The following is a 21248-nucleotide window of genomic DNA, read 5'->3' on the forward strand; positions in this document are numbered from 1 at the left end:
TGTGGGAGCCCAGGGTCAAATCCCTCTTATACCTGAAGACACTTGAGCCCACATCTTAGGAAAGTAACCTAACCTTTAAGCCAGGGGTTGGCAACCTTTAAGGAGTGGCAAGCAAAAATAAAGCAGCTGGGTGTGAAAGTTAGGCTGCAGGTTATTCATGGGTACAGCTCTCACTTTCACCTGTTGAAGAAGTCCCATCTTGCCTGGAACACATAAATATTAATTGGTGCAGGGACTGGGACCCAAGCCTTCCCACTGCCAAGAGAATGTCCTAACCTTTGGGCTACTGAGTCATTCCCATTCTTGCTCACTCTCTCACCAATCCAGTGAATATTTAATTACTGTACATTAAAAAGAAGAGTTTTGGCAGGCAGGAATGAGAGTGCTCCCCTTCTAAAGCTAGGTGTTTAGGGAGTTCTCCCAGGGGATTCAAATATCCTAAGGCAGAGGCATAAATAGGCAGCTCCACATTGGTGCATGGAGCAGCAAAGCCAGCCATTAGCTGCATTGGTGGCTAATTTTGCAGCTCCTTCTTGGCCCCCTTGCCCCAAAGGCAATGCCTGGGGCTGCTGCTTCAGTTGCCCCCCTCAGTTACTGCCCTCAGGCATATGACAGAATGGAACCAAGGATCTCCTCACCCTGCAACAGTGCTTTAAGCACTAAACTATTGGCTGACACAGAGGATAGCGGTGCCACCTAAGCTTGTATTGTTTTGGCCTGATTCCAGTGTGCTAGGCACACTAGTAGACCAGGGCCTACAGGTAGAGGAATGCCTATCTTCCAAATCTGGCTGGACTTAGGTATGGACCAACATCAAGTTGCTTAGCACTGTTGAGGTACTCTTAGCAGCAAAACCTTGGCTACCCAGGGAACTCTAATATCAGATTATACTTGATATCCATTAGAGACTTAGGAACATAGGACTGGATGGGTCCCCTGTGTTCACAGGCAACCAGTTACCCAAAGTGTCTTAAAAGGGACAGATAGTTTCAAAGACATGGGACTTCAAGGAAATATTTCCCTTTCTGATATGTGAAATATATATCCAAAGACAATCAGGAGGTTCAAATTCCAACAACCACAGAAGTTAGACACAGAGCAGGAGGTGTTAAACAGGAAGAGGTATTGGGCACATTACTCAGGGCTTTATTAGCTGAAAGCAAAGTGCTGAATGAGTTAATGGATACCTAGTGCTGTAGAAAATCTGTAGAGAGCACTCATAATGCTGTTCATGGAGGGGAACCCCATCAGGACATAGCTATGAGCCATCACTCAAATTTTCCAAGATGTCTCAACCTGGCCTTTAATGTTGAAACTCCAGGTGTGTATGTCAGTTGTACACACCGAGATTACAGCAGTTACATAAAACCATTCATATGCAACTGCATGCAGATAGCAGAGGTATGTAAAGGGAAATTCTGTTTTGCACAATAACATACTGCACATGCAAGCACAATCAGAAAAAATGGAGGTACTAGCTGGTACCAATGTGCCTCTCCAATAGAAATCTTGTGGGCATGTTAGAAGGGTACATTTTAACCTCTCCCTCATGGAGAGGTGACAGATGGCACATATTTTCATTTAACTCCAATTGGTTCCCTTTTTGCAATCCTGAGCTAGTATTCATAAAAATCTTGCCAAAATTAAAATTATGACTCTCTTTAATGTTCCAAAATGTGGCCTTAACTCATACTGAAATCAAACACTCTTCAGATATATTTTTTTTTCATCTTTTCTTTGTTCTGAAAGAAAACCCCCAGTGGCAGAGCCAGGAATAAATGATAGATTCGTTGGCTCCCAAGCCACTCTCTGTAAATACAAACTCATATAAATAGAAACATTTGTATAAATGTTTAACTGCTAGAATGTTTGTTTGCTGTCATGGTGGTATTATACCTACTGCTCTCTAATCCCCATCTTTCTCCTTTGCTTCACAGTGCTGCCAGCTTTAGGATTCTACTTGTTACTAGCTGGCATGTGAAAAGTTCCCATCAAACAGCTAAAGGGTGGATTATTACATCAGCCAGCTTTGCAAGAACACAGGAATCTCATGACTGTGTGAACAAAACTTCTGATAACGCAGATATTTTAGGAAACAAGAACAAACCTCTTAAGCACATTTTCACTGGGCAGGAATGTATACCACCCTCCAAGTCAACAATTTGAAGGCACACTCAAATGGCCATTCTGAGTGATAAACATTCAGTGCCAGATTCTTCTATCACAGCTACTGGCTGACTTTCCATGTAAGGAAAGAAAATTTCAGTCCTGTAAAAGTTGTGTAAGGAAGAATCAGTCCCACTGAAGACTTCTGTTAAAGCAAGATAAACAAACAGCCCAGTGCTGTGTAGATAGCTATCAGAGGGTAAAATGCTGTTGCACTTACCAGGAAGTGAACATGCTTGAGTAAAAGTGTATAAAAGGGTCAGGGAAAGAGGCTAGATTGTGCATTTATCTAATGCAATAGCTTTTAGTAACTGAGACTTAGTCATGACAGTGTGTCATCTAACTGTTTTCTGAGTGGATTGATGAAAGGAACACAATGTTTTCTACACAATCTAAGCTCCTATTTTAGAAAAGTGTGTCAATCAAAAGCTAAAGTGAGTCCCTTAGCAGAAGCAACTGTCCTTTCCACGATTAAGGCATAAGAGACAACTTATCTGATCAGGGGTTGATATAAGTTTGATCGTGGGCTGCTACTGGAGTGTTAAGCCTTGATTTTGCAAAGTACTTAAACACTTGCTTTGCTTTGAGCGGTTGAATGGGTGCATTGGGTGAAATCCTGACAGTTTTAAAAGCTGACTGGAAAATGGAATTCATGTCCCATGGGAAATTCTGTCAAAGCCTGTTTTCCTTCTGAATAAGTATGAAAAATCAATGTCTCAAAATTTCACATGAAATAGAAACACAAAAATTTTGATTCAGTACTATTAAAATATTTCACTTTGCTAATGTTGATATATTCTGCTTTGATGAGGTACAAATAACTAGTATCAATAATATCAAAACAATTCTAATATCATAAAACTTTTAATCTGTCCGTCTGTCAGTCCGTAATATTTTATTCGCGTGAAGAAGCACTCGGACAGGAGGTGGCGGCACAGCACCGCCATGGTGGCAGGGACACAGAGGACGGAGCAGGGCGGAGGGGTGAAGCCAGTGCCCTGCTCCCTGCAGGTGGGGATGATGGAGCTGGCCTCGCCCCCTCCCCCCCTTGCTCCTTGGAGGTGATGGCAGCAGTGGCATGGGAGCAGGGTTGGGACGGGGGGCAAGGCCACCAGCGCTGGCCTTGGCCCACCCCTCCCCGCTTCTGTTGTTGCCGCCTGCAGGGCTGACGTGGCAGCAGTGGGGGCAGGAGCAGGCCCGACACGGTGGGGAGGGAGTGGGCACGCCATGGTGGTGGCAGTGGAAGGTGGGGAGGAGTAGGCCTGGGCCCGATGCAGAGGAGGGGGGAGAAGAAGCGAGCCCGAGTCGGGGGAGAAGCCGGCCTGCCACAGCAGTGTGGGGGGAGCAGCGGGCCCGATGTGGCAGCAGGTGGGGGAGAGGAGGAGTGAGCTTCCTTTCCCCTTGGGCTGGGGACCAATCCTTCACCACTTTCTCTACCCCCGTGTCAGCCCCGAGCCCACTCCTCCCCTCCCCCTGCTGCTGCCAGGTTGGCCCAGGCCCGCTGTTCCCCCCCGCCATGGCAGCCTGGCTTCTCCCCACCCTTGGGCCCAGTCCTCCCCTGCATTGGGCCCAGGACCGCTCCTACCCTCCCCCCACCACAGCAGTGGGTGGGGGGAGTAGGCCTGGACCCCAAGCAGCAGGAGGAAGGGTGGGAGGGCACAGAGCTCCGTCCCCACCTGCTCTCCCCCTTCTCCCCCCTGTCATTCTTGATGGGCAATTGCTAGTCTATAAATATATTTAGAAGAAATGAATACACTATTGCAATTAGTATATAACGTGAAGGTCAAAACCAAATAGAATGAAACAATAATGGGGAAATTAAATGATTTTACCTTACTAAAATAAATTGTTTTGATATTCTTGAAAGAAAACATTGAAGTTGACGTGATTCTTTTTGACATTTTTCCATCAAAAATGTCATCAGAATTTTACCTGCATGGAATGAAATGTTTCGCTTTTTATTCAGTTGCTTTTTCTAATTGAAAATGATTTCACTGAAAAAAATGTTGACCAACTCGATCCTTACTGAATTTAGTGTAAGCTTTGCCATTGATTTCATTGGGGCTAGAATTTCCCCCAGTAATTTATGGGGATTATATATGAATTTAAAATCAAATATATGCTTAAGAATTTTGCTGAATTGAGACCTAAGTGGTAAAACCTAAAGGCAAAGGAAAGTGATGACATCTCCAAGCTCATTGGTGATGTAGCATATCCATGCTTTTTAAATTGGCATGAGGACAGTAGGCCAGACCATCAGGTCCCAGCTTTGTGGATTTATATCTGCTGAGGTGGCGGCAGTACTGTTTTTTTGTTTTTTATATATTAGTGCAACCCAGCTATCAGGTTTACAGTGTCGAAAGTCACAGAAAGATTACTGGGTTCAATTTTTATCATTAAAAATCATAAACAGCATTCCCAGGAATCTGAAAATCTGTATTCTTGTGAATAAGAGATGAATTACTAAAATTAAAGAGAAGGTGCCTCTCTCCAATTAAAATAATACAACTAAATATGGGTAACAATTAAAAGGTAGCTCATCCAAAACAGACAAGTACTCCACAAGCACGATTAATTCTTGGAGGCACATCCACCCATAGGGCAAAATGCTATCACTTAGTATTATCAGTATGCTCCATGTATTTCTCAAAAAATAAGTACAAACATTCCCAGTAATGCATGATGTTGAATAAAAGTTTCTTGGCAACTGGCTTTGCCTTTTAAGGGAACATCCTTGCTGAAACTGGAAAACAAATGAGTGGATAGCCCCACTTTCCTCCGTTCCCAGAACACTTGGTTTATCTTAGAAGCAGAGAAAACATTTTTGTAGGACTTTTCTAATATAAAATTGGCTGAGTTATAGCTCACATATGCGCTTCTGCACTGCCCCTACACTTCTAACAAGTCAAATTGGAGATCCATTTCAGTCTGGATATATGGGTGACTTGAAGATAAAGAGAAAGCTTTGAGCTGCTGAGCACCCCAGCAGTGCTATTATTTGCAATAACACACCACCTGGAACATCTTACTAATGGCTAAAAAAAAAGTCCAGAATGGTAGGACAAAATGAAAAGGCATCTTATATTTAAACTATATGGAAGCATATTTAAGGGAAAGTGGGAAATGATATTTCAGACATGAATCATAAGACATAGATGATTGCAAATTGGCACTGAAATTTTCAGAATGATCACTTAAGAGCTGCTTTATTTTCCTTAAATTAATGTTTATTTTTGGTACATTAACTCAGTATTTTTGGTCTCAGTAAGAACATATTCTCTCATTCACAACTTCTTTTTCTAAGTATCAGCACAAGTTTTGCAATTACTTCCAGTACAAACAGAAGATTGTATTTAAACTATACCGTAATCTTGTTTCATTCTCCAAATAAACTGGTGAAAGGATTAGACAGCTCAGAGGATTGTTAATGGGATAGAGTGTTTTCTATCTCAAGGTCACTATGGGCATGCTTACCCTTAGCTCCATGCAGATGTTGTAGCTACTGCCCCACCCATCTGTTCCCACTGCTTGTGGTATGGGTGCTCTAGTGGTTGTCTCAGAGATCTCAAGAACAGTAGGTCAGCCATGGGCGACTGGTGCCTCCTGAGTCGGGGGGGTACTTGCTCCCCAGCAGCTAGTAAGAGACTGGGGGGAGGGGCCTTCCACAGCCAATCCTGCTGACCCAGGGGGTGGGGGCAGGCGCTAGCGCATTCAGGTGAGTGCGATCGGCCATGGGGGAATCACAGAGATCGCTTCTCCTGACACCCCCACTCCCTGGCTGGTGCTCTCAGGGGGGGCACCAATGCTCTTGCTTGTCCCCCTGGCCAGGAACACTGTCTATCAGGGGGGGTACATCAGCACTGTCAGGGGGTGAATGTGCCCACCCAGTGCAGCCCCTACGTGTCGCCACTGACAGGGCCAAACTCTGTTATGGAGAGTAGAGCTAGACAGTGCAGTTAGAAAGCTGCAGAGCCCCAGATAATAATCAACTGGCACCTAATTCAGTAATGGCCTGCTGAGGTGATGTACGTTCAGAAGGAGGAAAGGCCAGGGGCTATGTAAGCCCTGCACCAGAGGCAGAGGGGGTCAGTCCAACCTGGGCAAAGCTGGAGGCAGGAGCTCCCTGCTAGGAGGGAAGAAATGCTGGGAACTGGAGTCTGGCTTAGATTGTGCAAGCAGAAGGATGTCCTTGCATAAAGCTGAGACACAGGACCAGAGACTAAGGGTAAAAACAAACAACCACCTTGATAGGAGATTTATTGGCTTTGTTTATGGCTCACACTAAAACAGGTGTGGTTCAACTATTTACATACCAGGATTAAATGTCAATGAAGTTGAATTATCTGAGATTGTTCGGAGGCAAAGTGTTAATTTAGATATTTCACAGGTATTTAATGCAGGATATTGAGTTTGGTTGTCTGTGAAGCCTGCAGTTGGTTTAGCCCAAAACGCTCTCATGCAAATCAAACTGGCTGTCTGTTTTTAGTCTACGGGAATTGTGAGTAGACACAGGAGGGCCAGAGCTGGCAGAAGCCAGCAGGACTGAGCAGGGGCTTGTGGAAGGCTTTTAGAGGCTCCTCATCTGTGAATTAATTTTGATAAGGGTTTTTCTTATTGCAATTTGAGGTACTAGGCACAGGAGTGGCTGAAGGGGCAGAAGGAGGTCACTGAAGGTGCCTAGGGAACGCACAGCACTTGACCAAGGACTGTTAGTCTTGAGGCTGAACTCAGGGACGACAGAGCCCAGTAAATGGAATTAAGCCAAGGGGCAAAGGAATCACTCTGGACTGGGGCAACCTTCCAAATTAATAATAACATGGAAGTCATGGCATTGGGATTAGACTGGTCACTGGGAAGTGCCACACCTGCCTTTAAATGTTGAATCCTGTTACATCTTAGAACATCCACAAACTGTTTTGGGTTTTAAGTGGGAGAAGTGAGAGCATGTAGTAAGAGACAAATCCCTGTCCCAAAAGTTTGCAATCTATGTAAATGCAATAAACACAGGATGCATTATTACAGGAAGCTTAAAGCAAAACTGGAAATTTGAACCAGAATATTCTGAGTGACACATCTAATATTTCAAACAGAAAAATCAAACATTTTCTCTCTCTCTGGATCCATGGTGCTTTAGACTAGACACTTGCTGGTCTCAACATGAGAAAGGCAGGATGTTGACTGATAGACAAGTACAGGAGCCTCATTCTGAAGTTGATTGACACTGTTCACACTCCTTTTAGTCCAGTTCTACAATGGTGCAACTCCACTGAAATCCTCTGACTGGGCTTCAGTGTTACCAGATCTTGTTCAGGATTGGTTTACCGTACTTTTAACATTTATGAATAAGGAATAAAATCTGTACATCTACTAATGCTAAATTCATTCCTTTTATATTACCTATCTTCAAAGACATTTTCCAACTATGTGAGTGAATGGCCTGAGAAAATTTTCAATTGAATTATACTGGAAAACAGTGGAGACCAGCTAGAAATTAATGGCACTACCAGCAGCATAAAACTAGAACAACACAGAGATGAAACCAGGTCAGCTGATGTTCATTTCAGCTTTATCAGGTCAACCACTGAAAACTATCCTATGTGTGTGTGACTTTCAAGGGCTGTGAATTTAGGGGAAGAATGAAAGAGCTAAGCACCTGTTTATAATTACGCTGTCCTTTCTCTCCAAAAGTCTCCCTAGAGGCCTCCCACGGGTGTGATGCCAGTGATTATTAATCACTTTGGTGACTTTCCCCATTGTTTGCAGCAAGATAGTTTTTGCCTCACCACCCCTGGAACTAGTATTGCATTATAGATCTATCAGTGATTTGCTGCTCCATCTACCTTGTCTCACAACTGCTGAGGTAAACATTGCTGCACCAGGATCAGATGATGCTCTCCCTGTACCCACAGTTTAAAATCTTGTGCAAGTTTACACACTCCATGAAAGCTCTGCAGCACAGATGGACTAAGCATGTCCTGCTAACTTCAGCAACTGCCAAAGACAAGGGTATTCAGGGCACAAGCTCACAGGTTAGGGACAGAAATTACACATAAACTGGTTTAAGTGATTGGAAACCAGTTCAAGTGCACTTAAACCACTTTCAAAATGGCCAAAACTGGTTTAAGATAAATCTGAGTGGTTACAGTACCAGACTTAACTGATTTAGGTTAAATCAGTTTATTGAACTTCTGTCCCAGATCCCTTCCAGATTCAAGTTAACTCACAGATATTCAGTATCCCAGGATTCATAGATTTCATAGACATTTGGGCTGGAAGGGACCCTGGAGGAACATCGAGTCCAGCCCCCTGCCCCAGGGGCAGGAAGTCAGCAGGGATCATAGGATCCCAGAAAGATAAGCATCCAAATGTGTATTGAAGGCATTCAAAGTAGGTGCTTGAACCGCCTCCGGCGGCAGTCTATTCCAAAACTTGTGGGCTCGGACAGTGAAGAAGTTCTTTCTTATGTCCAGCCTGAATTGGTCATGGCAGAATTTGCAACTGTTCGATCTTGTCATCCCTTGGGGTGCTCTGGTGAACAGATGTTCCCAGATCCTGATGAGCACCCCTGATAAATTTATAGGTGGCCACCAGATCACCCCTGAGCCTTTTCCAGGCTGAAAAGTCCCAGGGCTCTCAGCCTCTCATCGTAAGGTCTGTTTTCCTGACCTCTGATCATGCGTGTGGCTATCCTCTGCACCCTCTCAAGCTTCTCCACATCTTTTTTGAATTGTGGAGCCCAAAACTGGATGCAGTACTCCAGCTGTGGCTTCATCAAGGCCAAGTACAACGGCAGAATGATGTCCCGGGATTTACTTGAGAAGCATCTATGGATGCAAGCCAGTGTTTTGCTCGCTTTACTAGCCACAGCATCATGCTGAAGGCTCATGTTCATCTTGTGGTCAACCATGACCTCCCCAAGTACCTTTCCTCTGTAGTGCTAACCAGCGTAGCACTGCCAAGCCTATAAGCATACTGCAGGTTTTTCCTCCCAAGGTGGAGAAACTTGCATTTTTTGGTGTTGAACACCATCAAGATGCTTTGTACCTTCCCCACCACCCCCTCCCTCACAAGGTAGGTGGGTTAGACTTGGCCCAAGCTGTCTGTTCCACCTGGTCAGGGAGGTGTGCTCTAGCACCTCCTAGCTTCTCACCTGGGCAACTGCAGACATGTGGCTGCATTTTCAGAATCAAAAGTGAATGCCTGTTCACTTCTTATTGGCTCAAGCTATGCATCTTAGACTAATCTGTGAAGATTGAATCAAATCAATCTTGGGCTTTTTGACTGTCTGTACTTAGCCACAAGCACTTGAGCCAAGAGACATTACCTAGAACTCTGCCATCTTTCTCAGAAATAGCATCAAACAAAACATCAAATGGCACCAAGTCTATGAACAATACTAACTGGCTGTTGCTAAAAGGACCCGTTTCATACTTTTGCCATACTTCATTTCCAACCTGAAATGCCCAGTATGACTGAGCAATAGACCTGTGCTTAAGTCCTTTAAATTCACAGATTCACAGAAGGTTAGGGCTTGAAGGGAACTTGAGAGATCATCAGGTCCAGCCTCCCTGCTCTGGGCAGAAAAGACTACTGTGGTCAAATAACCCCAGCAAGGTATATGTCCAGTCTCCTTCTGAAGATCTCCAGGGTAGGTGCCTGCACCACAATATTCCCTCTAAGGAGTAGTGGTCTGTGAGCATGCCGCCTCGGTCCGTGAGTGCGCCACATCAGTCTGTGAGCACGCCGTCTTGGTGTGGCGTGAGACACTTACCAAAGAGGGCTGGGGGCCAGAGGCCGGGGGCTGGAGCCAAAAGGTTGGAGACTGGAGGCTGGGGGCCGGAGGCTGGGGCCAGAGACTGGAGGCTGGGGCCAGGGGCTGGAGTGAAGTGGATGGGGGCTGGAGGCTTGGACTGGGGGTCGGAGGCTGGGGGCTGGGGCCAGGGGCTGGAGTCAGGGGCCACAGGCTGGAACTGGGAGCCAGGGGCTGGAACTGGGAGCCAGGGGCCAGGGGCTGAAGCCTGGGGCTGGCGCAGGCTCTGTTGGCTCCAGGGAAGTGCTCTGCTCTCCCACATCAGGGCTGGGGAGTGGAGCAGCCCCCCACCCCAGCCTCCATCCCTGCCTTGCTTCACCTCAGGGAGGAGACGCTGCCTACCCCAGTAAGGCTCCAATGGCTCTGAGACACTGGTCCGCTCCCTGGCCCTGATGCCATGTGCCTCCTCGCTCCCTGGTATATGGCTGTAAGAAATTTCATATATTCATCTATGGGAAGCCTGTGGTAGCTGAAACTGATCATAAACCTTTGGTAACTATAGCAAAGAAAGGGTTATCAGATATACTATCCAGATTACAGAGAGACTTTTCGTTCAAGTGCAAACATATGATCTAGATATACAGTACATGCCAGGAAAATATCTACTTATTGCAAATACAGTGTCCAAAGCATATGACCCAATGGAAAATGACAGAATTCCAGACTCAGACATAATACATGTTAATCTAATTAAAAGAGTGATTCCTGTCACAGGTAAAATCTGGGCACTAACTGCAGAAGCTACTGTTCAGGACAATACATTGCAAAAAGTGGTAACAGCTATTTGTGCTACTTGGCCTGGAAAACATATATCTAGCCCCAACTCTCAATTCAAGGTAGAGCTGTCAGTACTGAATGACATTCTGTTCAAAGGCTCATGACTTCTTGTTTCATCAGTACTAAAGAAAAACATGTTTATCAGAATACATGAGGGGCATCTAGCACTGAAGAATGCAAAAGGAGAGCAAGGGGTGCTCTATCTTGTCCCAACATAAATAATGACATTACAGATGCTGAAAAGGCTTGTACAATGTGCCTAAAGTACAGAACAGTACAAAGAAAATCACACATGAAGGTCTTGAAGGAACTTGTAGCTCTGGGGTATCAAATGGGCATTGTCTTATTCATACATGCAGGAAAAAGATTATGTGTTAGTGCTGGATTATTATTCTTACCATCCTGAAATTGCATTGCTTGAAAGCACAACAGCAAACCATGTCATAACTCACATCAAATCGATTTTTGTTACACATGGGATTATACAAACTGTGAGAACAGACAATGGACCTCAATTCAACTGTTTTGAGTTTAAAGAGTTTGCAAACAAATATGGATTCTGTCACAACACTTCAAGTCCTAAATATCCACAATCTAATGATTTGGTGCAAAATTGAGTACAAATAGTGAAAACATTGTTGAAAAAAGCTACAAATTCACACACCAATGTCTACCTGTCACTTAAATTACAGGCCAATACCCATGAAACAAGGATTGTCCTCAGCAGAAATGCTGTTTAACAGGAAACTCAAAACCAGGCTGCCAAATCTTGTGGATGATGCTCATCAGTATGAAAACTAAGACATGAAAACATTACAAAAATTCAACAAACTCCAACAAAAATGGTACTATGACAGGGGTTCCAGGGAGTTACCACAATTGCACAACAAAAATATGATAGTACTTTCAGATGGATGAACATGGAAACAAAAACACTAGTTTCCCATCAAGTAGCTCCCGGAAGGACAGATGTTAAGAAGGAACAGATGACACTTGCAGCTCATAAAGGGGAGAAAAGAAGCAGCATTGTGAGATTCACCAAAGGAAACAGAGCTAACATAAAAGCAACAATAAATGACAGAAGAGATTGAAAATGATATAGAAGTAGAGACATCTGAACCAGAAAACCAAACAAGAATTGAACCAATAAGGACTGAGAATGTAGAGAAACTGAGAAGATCAGTTAGAACTAAAAAGTGAACACAAAAACTAATAGGTTAGGGACAGAAGTTACACATAAACCCATTTAAGTGGTGAGTAATGGGTTTAAACCTGTAACAGAACATAAGTTCAGTGAATATAAACCAGTTTCAAAATGGCTGAAACTGACTTAAGATAAACCTGGTTGAATGTAGTATCAGACTTAACTGACTTGGGTCAAACCAGTTTATGCAACTTCTGTCCTAGACCCCTTCCTGGTTTAAGTTAAACCAGAATCCTCCAAAATCCCAACATGCTTTCTGGGCCGGGCTATGTTCTCTGCTCCAGACAGCAGGGCTGGTTCCTCCCCTCTGCTCTCTAGCCTAAGCAGGGGTGGGGATGTGGCAAGACACTGGCTGTCATGGCTCCGTTAAGGCAAAGTAGGCAGGAAGGGTGTTAATTCTTCCTTCATTCCCCTCCCACCCCACCACAGTTGGGGTCTGCCTGTCTACAGGGAAGGAGCAGAGGCAAAGGGAGTGGTTGGGGCTGGCACACTTTGGCTGCAGGGCAGAAGGGATAGAGGAAGGAATTAACCCTCTTAATGGCCCCTGCACCTTAACAGGGCCATGCCAGAACAATGTCTGAAGCAGCAAGGGGATGGGGAGGGGCAGCAGCCTTTGTCAGGGTGCGCAGGAGAGGTTTCATTCCCCGCACTCCCTTCCCTGTCTCACCAGCAGGGACCGCAGCTTTTTTGACTTGGTCCCATTAAGGTAAGAGGGCAGGGAGGGGATTAATTCCCCCCATCCCACAGGAGGACCGCAGCTGGGGTGGAGCAGCTTCCCTTCTCCCTTTCCACCCCCCTCCCAGAGGGGGACTTTTCCTCCTGCTCTTCCTCCACCCGGGGTGGGGAGAGGGGTCTCTGTGTGGCACTGCCTGGCATGGCCCAGCTTGAGCACTGGGAGTGGCTGTCACTGAGCCATGGCTGCTGGGGGTGGCCCCACCACCATGGCCAAGACCGGCCCTGCTGAGTCCCGGTCGAGGTAGCCATGTGGCAGGGCTGGAGCCATCCACAATGGCTTCAGCTCTGTGACAGGGAGCCTGAGCCCTGTCAGTGAGTGTAGACTGGCCTTGTGCGTATGGGTGGCAGCGGCTATCCAGGCCAGCTTGGAGGCATTGTGGGGGCTCGTGGGTCCACAGTGAGCCCCTGCAGTGGACAGCTGCTGGGCTCCATGTTCACTGGTGCCTCTGAGCTGGCCTGGGTAGCCTGCTGCCTGGCCAGCCACCGCCTGTGCATGTTGGGCCAGGCTGCCGTCACCGACTGGGCTCAGCTTCACCATCACTGAGCTGAAGCCACTGCAAATGGCCCTAGTCCTGCAGCCCAGCCCAACCCAGCCCCGCCATGTGGCTGCCTTGGCCGGGGCTCAGCGGGACCAGCCAAGGCTGCAGGGGCGAAGCCATCCCTGGTGGCTGTGATTCAATGACAGTCAATCCCCATGCCCAGGCTGGGCAGGGCTGGGCAATGCCGCACAGAACCTCCTCTCCCTGCCCTGCAGAGATGGCAGGTGGGAGGGGAAGAGGATGGGGAAGAGTTCCTCTCATCACCGAACACAGCCCCCTCCCCTCCCCGGGGGGCAGGCAAGGGGGAAGAGTCCCCCTCTGGGGCTGGGCAGCCCCACCATAAGGCTATGGTGCTGGGCAGCCCCACCACAGCAGCAGCAGTGGGCAAGAGGAGGGGGAAGAGTCCCCCCAGCTTTGAACAGAGCCCTGCTCCTTATTGTGTGGGTGGGAGGAGCAGAGGGAAGAGTCCCCCTCTGGGGCCAGGCAGCACCACACAGAGTCTCCCTCCCCAACCTGCGGTGGCAGAGGGTGGGGGGGGGGCAGAGGGGGAAGAGTCACTCTCCAGCATTGCACAGAGCCTCCTTCCCTGCCCCACAGTGGTGGGAGAGAGGGAGAAGGGGGAAGAGTCCACCCCTGGGTGCAGACAGCACTGTGTACCTGGATTGCACCTGGCAGTAAGGGAGCCACTAGGGCAGGCAGATGTCTCCCCCCTCCTCCTCCCTCCCAGGCTCCCTCTTCCTCCTCCCTCTGAACTCTGAAGGCCAAGGTGGGGATTTAAACCCCTCCTCAGTTTTACTCACAGCTTCCCTGTGAAAGGGAAGGGTGGACTTGCTCTAGTGCTCCCAGACTTCTGGCCTGAGCCACTGCAAGCATGTGCCTGCATTTCTGGAATGAAAAGAAAATGTCTATCCCCCTGCAAACCAGTTCCATCTTTGTAGGTTAGACTAACCTGCAAAGACTGAATCAATTCAGAATTGGGCTTTTTGAATGTCTGTCCCTAACCATGGAGACTTATTAAATGTGCTTTGACTATGGGTTGCACTAAACTGCCAATGTTAGTATTATATGGGAATATGTTACATATAAAGAGGGAAGATATGTGGATACCTTTAAGAGTGTTATGTATAAGTTGTTACATCTGCTCGGGGATTGAAGAAGGGAACAACAGATCAGTAGGCTAAGTAGACTCTCTAAATAAACAAACTTTATCATTTTATAAGTTTAACTCCTTGGTCTTTTGAGAATAACACTATCTAGTCCAGTTCCCTGCTAAAGATAGGATCATTCCTGACTAAACTATACCAGGGAAGTGTCTGTCTAGTCTGCTTTTGAAAATTTCCAGTGATGGAGATTCCACAACTTCTCTAGGTAGCTTATTCTGATGCCTGACCACCCTCACAGTCAAAAAGTTCCTTCTCATCTGCAACCTAAATTTCTGCTGTTGCAGCTTGAGTCCATTGCTCCTACTCCTGTCCTCTACAGCCAATCTCCATCCTCTGTATAATCACCTTTCAGGTATTTGAAGATTTATTAAATCCCTACTCAGTCATCTCTTCTAGTTAAAGAGAAATTGATTTTGTGAATGAGTTAGTGGGGCTGAAAGAGCTAGGTTAAAACTCCACTCTTGTAGGTTGGGCAAATATTTGTCACAGATATCTTAGACACAGCTGATCCTGCCTTGGGATATGAGGATAGATTAGATCAGCGGGGGCCAATATTTATGGCACGCATGTCACAACCCCGCCCCTCTGCATACTCCCAAGTGCCACCCAGATCCCCTTCCTTTGCTCCATCTGCTGCTCTACTTCCTGCTCCCTTCCCTATCTGTCATAGTGCTGCCTACCCTCCTCCCCAGTCTGCCATGTGCTGCAGACAGAGGCTACCCATGCTGCAGGTTGGCCATGCCTGGATAAGATTATCCTTTGACTATAGGACAAGAACCTTATCCTTTTAGACCCTTCAGATTTTTTTCATCTTCCAAAAGTAAAATGGAGTTCAGCTGAAAAACTTACCAACCCAGAGAAATGTTTGCATGAAGATGATGACACAGGATACTTGAAGTGGTCTCAAAATGGTTTGTCAGCCTTTGTGCACTGAAATTTCCTAAATGCCAGACTGCCATCAGACTGTCACCTGGAAATCAGATTAGATTAATAAATGTTCAAGATCACAACTAAACTGGGTGAATTGGTTGACCCGTATAATTTATCTGATGATTCCCCTCCACCTCTCTCTTTTTTACTCCCCCAAGTAGATTGTGATTGAAAAATATATATATATTCCCTAATGTAAAATCAATTGTCATATTACTTGCATGAATAACCCTTAGTCTGTAATTCAATTACCAAAAATGTTTTAGAATATTCAATATTCAGAATCATATTATAGGAATGTATACATTTAATACATATGCATGCAATATAATGTGTGGATATGTATTACATAGTGCAATAGTGTTATGATAACTATATACATGGGGGATGTATGTGTGTATATACATACATACATACATACATAGGTACACACACACATATATAATGTGAAAGAGAGAAAGAAAATATATAATACTGTATAATTTCATAGATTTTATAGACATTCAGGCTGGAAGGGACCTCTGAAGATCATCGAGTCCAGCCCCCTGCCCCAGGGGCAGGAAGTCAGCTGGGGTCAAAAGATCCCAGCAAGATAAACATCCAAGTGTCTCTTAAAGGAGTCCAGAGTAGGTGTTTGCACTGCCTCTGGCGGCAGTCTGTTCCAAGCCCTGGGGGGTTCGGATAGTAAAGAAGTTCCTCTTTACGTCCAGCCTAAAACCGTCTTGGAGGCGCTTGTGACCATTGGACCTTGTCATCCCTTGGGGCGTTCTGGTGAACAGACATTCCCCCAGATCCTGATGTACCCCCCTTATATACTTATAGGCAGCCACCAGGTCCCCCCTGAGCCTGCGCTTTTCCAGGCTGAGGAGTCCCTTAGCTCTCAGTCCCTCATCATAAAGCCTGTTTTCCAGCCCTCTGATCATGTGTATGTCTCTCTTCTGGACTCTTTCAAGCTTCTCCACATCCTTTTTAAATTGTGGAGCCCAGAACTGGATGCAGTACTCCAGCTGTGGCCTCACCAAGGCCGAGTACAGTGGGAGAATGACATCCTGAGATTTACTTGAGAAGCATCTATGGATGCAAGCCAGAGTTTTGTTTGCTTTACCAGCTGTAACATCTCATTGGTGGCTCATGTTCATCTTGTGGTCAATCATGACCCCCAGGTCTCTTTCAGCCGTGGTGCTAGTGAGCATAGCACTACCAAACCTATGAGCATGGTGCGGGGGCTCCCCCCGAGGTGGAGTACCTTGCATTTATCACTATTGAACATGATCAGGTTTGTATCTGCCCACTTACTAAGCTTATCCAAGTCAGCCTGGATCACTAGCCTGTCCTCAGGTGTGGATGCTATGCCCCAAAATTTAGTGTCAACAGTGAACTTGGCCAGTGCACTTCTGACACCAATGTCCACATCATTGATAAAGATGCTAAAGAGAACCGGTTCAAGGACAGAGCCTTGGGGGACACCACTGGTCACGGAGCACCATAATGATTCGCTACCATCAACTACTACTCTCTTGGTCTGACCTCAGAGCCAGTTTCCCAGCCATTGGACTGTGGTGTAGCTGAGGCCACAGTCTATTTCATAGATATTAGGGCTGGAAGGGACCTTGCAATATCATTCAGCCCAGCCCACTGCCCATGGGGCAGGAAGTCAGGTAGGGTCAAAGGATCCCAGTAAGATAAACATCCAAACGTTTTCTAAGAGTCCAGAATGGCTGCTTACACCACCTCTGGGGGGAGTCTATTCCAGGCCTTGGGGACTCGGACAGTAAAGAAGTTTTTCCTTATGTCCAGCCTAAAATGGTCTTACAAAAGCTTGTGACCACTGGACCTTGTCATTCATTGGGGTGCTCTGGTGAACAAGTGTTCCCCAGATCCTGATGCACACCCCTTATGTACTTATAAGCATCCACCAAGTCACCCCGAGCCTTCACTTCTCCAGGCTGAAGAGTACCATGGCTCTCAGCATCTCTTTGTAAAGCCTGTTCTCTTGCCCTCTGATCATGTGCATGTCTCTCCTCTGGACTCTCTCAAGCTTCTCCACATCCTTTTTGAATTGTGGAGCTCAGAACTGGATGCAGTACTCCAGCTGCAGCCTCACCAAAGCCGAGTACAGCGGGAGGATGACGTCCTGGGATTTGCTAGAGAAGCACCTATGGATGCAAGCCAGAGTTTTGCTCGCTTTGCTGGCTGCAGTATCACATTGGTGGCTCATGTTTATCTTGTGATCAATCATGGCCCCCAAGTCTCTTTCAGCAGTGGTGCTAGAGTAGCACTGCCAAGCCTATAAGTGTGATGCAGGTATTTTTTCCCCACAAGGTGGAGCACCTTGTATTTTTCTTTGTTGAAAGCCATCAGGTTTTCATCTGCCCACCTTACCAGCCTATCAAGGTCAGCCTGGATCACCAGCCTATTCTCAAGTGTAGATGCTGTTCCCCAAAGTTTGGTGTTGTTCACGAACTTGGCCGGTTCACTTCTGACACCAGAGTCCAGATAGTTTATAAAGACATTAAAGAGCACAGGTCTTAAAACAGAGCCTTATGGGACTCCACTGGTCACTGAGTGCCATGTTGACTCAGGTCCGTCAACTACCACTCTCTGGGTCTGACCTTGGAGCCAGGTCTCCAGCCATCAGACTGTCGTGTAGCCGACACTGCAATTGCAACAGTAACTGTTGTGCCCGATTCTTCCACAAGGACATCATGGGACACCAGGTCAAAAGCTTTTATAAAGTCCAGATATGTGATATCAACTTCTTCTCCTTTGTTCAGGTGATGAGTCACCTAGTCATAGAAGGAAATGAGATTGCTTAGGCAAGACCTACCTTTAACAAACCTGTGCTGGCTGTCCTTCAGAATGTTGCCTTCAGCTAGCCTATCGAGAATGGTTTTTTTGATGATTTTTTCCAAGATCTTTCCAGGGATTGAGGTCAAACTGCAGTTCCCCAGATCTTCTTTTCTCCCTTTCTTGAAGATAGGCACTGTGTTGCCCCTCTGCCAACCTTCAAGTACTTTGTCCAAGCGCCATGAGTTCTCGAATATCCTTGCCAGTGGCTGCACTATGATGTCTGCCAGTTCCTTAAGCACTCTTGGGTGCAATCTGTCCAGACCAGCTGATTTGTGGGTGTCCAGCCTCTCAACGTGTTTCTTCACAAGGTCTATGCCAATGATGGGCATATATTCACCCTCACCCTGGCCATCCTGCATCATGTTAAATAGGGTGGTCCCCTTGGGTTGGTGAAAAACTGACGCAAAGTAATCATTAAACAGGGTGGCTTTTTCCTGGGTGTTGATTTGTCAGCTGTCCCATTTGCTTTAGCAGGACTCCAATGTTACCTTTGTTTTTTTTCCAACTCCCCATATATCTGAAGAAGGACTTTTTATTGAGTTTGGTTATAGCCTTCGCTTTCCTGGTTTGCTCCCTACAGCTGCAGACTAGTGCAAAATACTTCTCCTTAGTGATGTTTCCTGTCTTCCATTCTTTATATGCCTCTCTTTTTAGATAAAAGACGTCTATGAGTTCCCTGCTGAGCCAAGGGGGTTGCTGCGGCCTTTTCCTACCTTTCTATAGGTTGGGATGGACATTCCCTTGTGCTTCTAAGATTGCTCCCTTAAGGAGCAACTATTCATCATGAACTCCATTCCCTTGCAACTCATGGCCTCTCCGGACCTTGACAACAAGCCTCTTGAGCTCTTCAAAGTTGGTTTTCCTAAAGTTGAGGACTTCTGCATTGCTGACTAACTTGCTAGCTTTGCGATGGACAGCAAAAGTGATCAGCTCATGGTCACTGTCTCCCAGCTTCCCTTTGATTCTTAGATCACTGACTAGATCATCCCCTTTGGCCAGTACCAGGCCCAGCAGTGCCTTACCTCTTGTCAGCCCATAAACTTCTTGAGACAGGTAGAGCTCATCCACGCATGTGAGGAAGCTTTGTGACCGATCAGATTTAGCTGAGTGCTCATCCCATGAGATGTCCAGGTAGTTGAAGTCTCCCACGACAACCATGCACTGAGAGCATGCAGCCTCAGCCAGTTCCCTGGTGAATTCATGGTCAAACTCTTGTTCCTGATTAGGAAGTCTGTAGTAGACTCCTACCACTGGATCACCTTTACCACATTCCCCTCATATTCTAACCCAGAGGGTCTCCAGTCATCCTCCATGAGTGCCAATCTCAGCTTGTAAGGACATGTAGCTTTCCTTGACAGAGAGAGCTACACCTCTACTCCTTTTTTCAGCATGATCTCTTCTACTGCCATCTACACCTAGGGTCCAGGCATAGGATGAGCCCACCAGGTCTCCATTATCCCTATGAGATCATAGTCCTTTCTGTTTAGCAGAAGGACCAGTTCCTCCTGTTTATTCCCCAAGCTTCTGCATTGTGTTCAGTAGCAGTATCTCTGCATTATCGAGTGCCTCCATTCTCCAGCTGGACACTTCCAGGGCACTGAACAGCATCTGGCTTTCCTTGCAGATGCCATCAAGATTCATCGAAGCCATGTTGTTGTGCAGGACACAACAGTTACTGTTTCAGTTAGAGCATCACCTGCTTGCACTAAGGGAATTGAAAAAGTAGGACTGTTGAATAGGGTCATCAGCATTATAACAGCCCTGCTCTTTACATTTAAATTCTTACACACCTCAGGTTCCTGTAATCACCCCTTCTCTAAAACCTTGGGGTGTCTGATGATTGCAGAAACCCATGTTTTGCCTGGGGCTGCAAATAATGCTTAGTGGAACAATGAATAGACCTGCCACAAAGTATCACCCCAGCAAACAACCCCAACCTGGCAGAAGCTGGGGAAACATCAACTGCAAAATCAGCAGGCTAGGATGCTCAAGGGATGCACTCCTACCCCAGCCAAGGAACAAGAGTTGATCCTTGAGTGCAAGGAAGCCTATGGCACAGTTACTTGTCTATTAATTCTATGATGGACCTTCTACAAAAGCACCAATGCAGGGTAGCAGCTTCTCAGGCCTTGCTACACCAGTCAATAGGCCGTGAGCTGCAGTCAGAGAACTGAGAGGAAACTGTGAATCTTCAGGCCGATAGGGTACTGTTGATCAATCTACAGAGCAATGATTACAAGGTCTGGGCCCACGCAAGCAGCTCTGACTCATGGGAGCACATCGTACTGTCGATTTGGGATGACTAACAGTGGTCCAAGAGCTTCTGCATGAGCAGAGACACATTTGTGCATATAGTCTTGCTATTGTTGCCATACACTGAGCACAAGGACACTGTCATACATCACCCAATCACACCAGAAAAGAGGGTGCCCATGGCCAATGTGAAAATGGCCACCGCCACTGGCTTCCACTTCATCAGGAACCAGTTTGGCGTCGCTCCCTGCATGGGTTGGATGATGATACATGAGGTATACCAGCTGCTGCAGGATGTTGCAGCAAACAGATTCATCTGCCTCCATAACCCCAGGGAAGGTGTTGAACAATTCAAGGCCATGGGGTTCCCTAACTGCATGGGGGCATTGGACAGCACACACATCCCAGGCCTATCCTCATCCCAGGGGAGCTGGTCATTCACCAACAGATTTGCCTCAGTAATCCTCCAGGCCATAGTTCATCACCAAGGATGGTTCACTAATATTTATACAGGCTGGGCAGGCAGTGCGCATGATGCACGTGTCTTTCAAAACTCGCCACTACCTGGTATGATGGAGAATGGAGGCCCGGGGTCCTAAATGTGTGCCTGGGGTCCCTGACGCAGTGATCTGGGGTGTTATCATGCCCCCGTTTATCATAGCAGATGTGGCTTACCCCCTCCTGCCCTGGCTCATGAAGCCACATGGAGGACAAATTACTGATGACAAAAGATGGTATTCAACTACCTCAGCAAATGCCAGATGAATTACAGGCTCAAGGTGGAACCAGAAAACTTTATGGCATTCACTGTGGCAGCTTGC

At 46.5% G+C, this 21248-nt stretch overlaps 1 protein-coding gene across 2 annotated transcripts in view; it reads right to left on the reverse strand.

Annotated features, from left to right (window-relative positions):
• LOC149864369 (endogenous retrovirus group 3 member 1 Env polyprotein-like) overlaps positions 1-21248 on the reverse strand; it is a 268641-nt gene that overhangs the window by 218337 nt on the left and 29056 nt on the right. For both annotated transcript variants that reach the window (XR_016442502.1, XM_090048399.1), the window contains exon 2: positions 15244-15364. The gene's annotated coding sequence lies outside the window, so the exon portion shown is untranslated. The remainder of the gene's footprint in view (positions 1-15243; positions 15365-21248) is intronic.

The sequence above is a fragment of the Crocodylus siamensis genome, chromosome 5 (genome assembly GCF_052110815.1).
Source record: "Crocodylus siamensis isolate JL-2025a chromosome 5, ASM5211081v1, whole genome shotgun sequence".
NCBI lineage: Eukaryota > Metazoa > Chordata > Crocodylia > Crocodylidae > Crocodylus > Crocodylus siamensis.